Raw genomic sequence first — 4,745 nt, 5'->3', positions numbered from 1 at the left:
TCTATTAATTAATTTTAACTTTTACTTAAGCTGAGTTTGGAAGGAATACAAATGCAAATATGCAGAGTGAAAACTTTATATTTTGCATTATTTTGTATGTATTTAAGCTTTAATAAATCCAATGGTCCCATGGTCCTGCTGGTACTTTTATAAATAATAGACAACAAAGTCATGCAAACTTTTTCCTTTTTTTTTTTTTTAACGTCACTCCAAACAAGGAAAAAAAGAGAGGCTACAAATACGAATAAACGAGTGAAGGAGGGGCAAAGGTACATCCCTCGGTGAAGTATAGAAACTTAACCATAATGGCTGTAGCTGGGGTTATGCTGCTGTTTCATCAGCTCCTACTCCTGTTCTTGCTGTTATTATTGAGTCTCTTCATGGCAACTGCGACCTCATCACCAATCATGCCAAAGCCCGACTGCCCAGACAAATGTGGCAACATCCCCGTTCCCTACCCATTCGGATTGGGGACGGATCCAAGCTGTTATAGAGAAGGTTTTCAACTACTCTGCAACCACACCTTCACCCCTCCCAAATTGGTTTTGCCAAATGCTGGCATTTTTGAAGACACAGAAGGAGTTGAACGGTATTACTCAACTGATAAAGTAGTGGAAGTTGAAGAAATATCATTACAAGGCCAGTTGCGCGTCTATTCCTTCATGAATTACCGTTGTCACAACGATTCGTTAGTTGTTGTTAGCCCTAACACGTCTTTGATCTATATGGATATGACGGATACGCCCTTTGCTCTTTCCGATACCGGCAACATATTAACGGCCATCGGTTGTGATATCCAAGCCGACGTTGCTTCCGCAAATGGCAGTACCGTGTGGTATCGAGGCTTTCGGTTTCGATACGGATGCTACAGTTATTGTGAAGATAAAAACAGGACGCTCAATGGGACTTATCCAGGGATGGGTCACTGCCAGACCACCATCACTAAGGGGCTAAAGTATTTTACTGGGATTCTGAATGACGAATACCAGTTTTATAAAAATTTCAGTCGCTGCGCATACTCTTTCGTGGCCGACTACAAGTGGTACAACTTTTCCATAGACCACCTCTCTGACTTTGGTTTCTACACAAAAAACAGAGGCATGGTTCCAACAATATTAGACTGGGCAATAGAGAACGATTCGTGCAAAAACATTACAATGAGAAACACAACCACTTACGCGTGTGGCAAGAACAGCGGATGTCATGACTCTCACAACGGTCTTGGATATCTCTGCAAATGTTTGGAAGGCTACCAAGGCAACCCTTATCTTCAAGACGGATGTCAAGGTATGTAATATATTGAAGTCAACTACCTCTTTACCATGACTATTTCTACAATTTTGATTGTTATTGTTGAATCCAACCCAAGATTTTTGTTATAAATGCGTTTCAGATATCAATGAATGTTCGGGTCCAACCATGAATGACTGCTTACCATCTCCATCTGGGATTTGCAAAAATACGGCTGGGAGTTACAGTTGCTCTTGCCCATCTGGTACAGTGGGCGACGGAAGACGAAATGGGATTGGTTGCATCCCTATTCCTCCTCCACCACCTTCACAGACAAAACTTCGGGTGATTCAAGTCTCCACAGGTAATAGCTTAATACTTGATTTAAAATCTTCACATAGTTAAGAAATATTGTCTTTCAACTCGGGAATAGCGGATGCACCAGTTCTCCAAATTCGGCTGTCAATTCCATTATGTGTCCAATCTCAACTACCATACGTTTTCATGTGCATCCGATTATCATTTGCATCCATCCAATTATTACTAGGACCTAACTTCCGACATCCAAACCTAAGATTATTGGATTTGGAATCGGATCAGGTATCTAAGTTTGATTCCATTGACAACCTACGTCATTTCAGCCCATCCCGAGCCTGGGCCTGGATCATGCCTGCAAACTTTGATGTCAAGTTTCGGCCTTCGGACTCTAATATTTCAAACCCAGCTCCAGCCCAGCCTAGCCTGGGCCTGGGCCTAGGCTATATCCCTCTATGGGCCCAGGCGTAGGCTATATCCCTTATCATATGTGCATCTAGGCACAGTAATATTTGATCTATTCTCTCATCCACTTGAAATTTCCAATTTCAAGGTTGATGCATGTAACTTTAACACTACAAAAAATGGTCCATTTTATATTTTATTTAGCTTGCGGTTTGCTTGATTCCTTGGAAATGGCTTTCCAAGTAATAAAATTATATGAATACATTTTGTAGAACAAAGAATACTCAAGATAAGAGTGATTCAGGGTCATAAGTGCAAATAACATGCACAACCAAACCCACAAAGAAAAGAATAGTCTAGTGGTGACTCAAGAGTTGTTGCCATGAAGGTTTCATGTTGAGAATAGGTTTAGCTAGGCAAGCAATTGAGGGTAAAAACAATAGACTCAAAGGCATCATACAAGCAGTTTTGCAGAATAGATGCTCTAGCCATCATTGCCAAACCTATCTCAACAATGTTTCAATTCATTCAGCAAAGCCATTTTGTTGGTTAGTATGAAGATAGGATTTACAATGATTAATATACTAGTTGAATGAAAGGGCCCAAGCAAAGGTTGACGCTTTGTACCACCATTATTTTAACAAATTTTCAACTTGATTTTTTAAATTGAATAAATAGAATAAGCATTTAAGATTTGCTTTTCATTGGGAAAAATCCAAATGAACTTGGGCTGAATTTGGAAAGAGTACAAATGCAAATATGTAGAGTGCAAAACCTATTTTGTATTATTTTGTATAGATTTGTACTATATATATTTGTACAATGCAAATACATAAAAAATAATAAAAATGTAAGGTTTTGCACTCTATGCATTTGCATTTGTACTCCTAGGCTCAGTTTGGAAGGAGTACAAACACAAATATGTACAGTGCAAAACCTTGTATTTTGAATTATTTTGTATATATTTGTACTGTACATATTTGTATTTGTACTCCTTCCAAACTGAACCTTAGTAAAAAAATCCACAAAAAAAATGTAATATCTCTAACCTTCAATAGTGACATAAAGAAGAGGGTCCCTAAACATTGAAGTACAATATCCCAAGTGGACAAATAAAAGAGAATGGAAAGCTATGACTCATGCCAAGAGGGCATGACGCATGCGTGATTAAAGACTTTTAAACAAAGTTAACACATGGGATTTTCTGCATTAAAATCTTCTATTTATTGGTTTCCTCTTATTTATTATGTTATTCTTAACCAATTATCTTCCATGGATCATGCAGGTGTATGTTTAGGTATGGTGCTACTTCTATCCAGTTATTGGTTGTACCATGTTTTGAAGAAAAGACAAATAAAGAAACAAAAAGAAAATTTCTATAAAAGAAATGGTGGTTTTCTATTGGAACAACAAATTTCATCGAAAGAAGGCAATGTTGAGAAAATAAAAGTTTTTACAGCAGATGAATTAGCAAAGGCAACTGACCAATATAATCAAAATCGAATTCTTGGTCAAGGGGGACAAGGTACAGTTTATAAAGGTATGCTATCAGATGGTAGAATTGTGGCAATCAAAAAATCCAAGATAGAGGATGAAAGTCAACTTGAACAATTCATCAATGAGGTTGTCATACTTTCTCAAATCAACCATAGGAATGTGGTTAAATTGTTGGGTTGTTGTTTAGAGACAGAAATTCCTCTATTAGTTTATGAATTCATCTCTGGTGGAACTCTTTTCTACAACATTCATTATCAAAATGAGGATTTCTTATTAACATGGGACGATCGCTTAAGAATTGCCACAGAAGTTGCAGGAGCAATTGCTTACTTACATTCAGCAACATCAATACCAATTTACCACAGAGACATAAAATCTTCAAACATTCTCTTAGATGACAAAGGTAGGGCTAAGGTTTCTGATTTTGGGACTTCAAGATCAATTGCAATTGATAAGACTCACTTAACCACTGTGGTACAAGGGACATTTGGATATTTGGATCCTGAATATTTTCAATCAAGTCAACTCACGGATAAAAGTGATGTTTATAGCTTTGGGGTTGTTCTTGTGGAGCTCCTAACAGGGGAGAAGCCAATTTCTTTTACTAGACCATTAGAAGGGAGAAACATTGTGACTTATTTTATTTCTGCAATAATGGAGAACCATCTTTTTGAAATTCTTGATGGTCAAGTCTTAAAAGATGGTAGAGAGTATGAACTCCAAGCGGTTGCCAACATTGCAAAAAGATGCTTAAGTTTAAATGGAAAGGAAAGGCCAACAATGAAAGAAGTTGCATTGGAGCTCGAGGGATTGAGAAGGTCCGAAGGATATTCTCATGTTGAACGAAACATTCATGAGGTGGAATGCATCATAGATAAACCAATAGGCCTTTGGGATACAGGTTCAACTTCAACAGGATGCAAAAGTATGGAGAACAGTTTCAAAACACAAGTTGATGAGCAACCACTACTGCATAGTCCATCCCTGTAGTCATCTTTACTAAGATATAGATATTAAAGATATTCAACTTTAGTTGTTGTATTCCAAAGCGTATTGCATTTGTGTTGTATGTCCTCTCTCTACTTATCAATACCCATATGTCCTTATTGTTTCACCATAGGTGTATTTTATACCATTTAGTTGTATGATCCATATTTTACTCTTGATATATTTGAGATATGAATAATTTCTTAAAAGAATAATCTTTTAGCAATTAATTCGCACATCCAAGCTAATGGATTTCTAGTTGGTTAAAGTTGACTATTAGCATTCTTTTCCTAATAAATTATTCACTTGGT

General features: G+C 37.1%; 1 pseudogene; it reads left to right on the top strand.

The window, feature by feature from the left end:
• Positions 1–305: 305 nt before the first annotated feature.
• LOC148872171 (wall-associated receptor kinase 5 pseudogene) lies at positions 306–4,437 on the top strand (annotated as a pseudogene).
• Positions 4,438–4,745: the final 308 nt, after the last annotated feature.

The sequence above is a fragment of the Nelumbo lutea genome, chromosome 2 (genome assembly GCF_056320005.1).
Source record: "Nelumbo lutea isolate HS-2025 chromosome 2, American lotus-T2T, whole genome shotgun sequence".
Taxonomy (NCBI): Eukaryota; Viridiplantae; Streptophyta; class Magnoliopsida; order Proteales; family Nelumbonaceae; genus Nelumbo; species Nelumbo lutea.
Note: the sequence above shows the minus strand (reverse complement) of the source record. Positions and strands in the feature narration are given on the sequence as shown.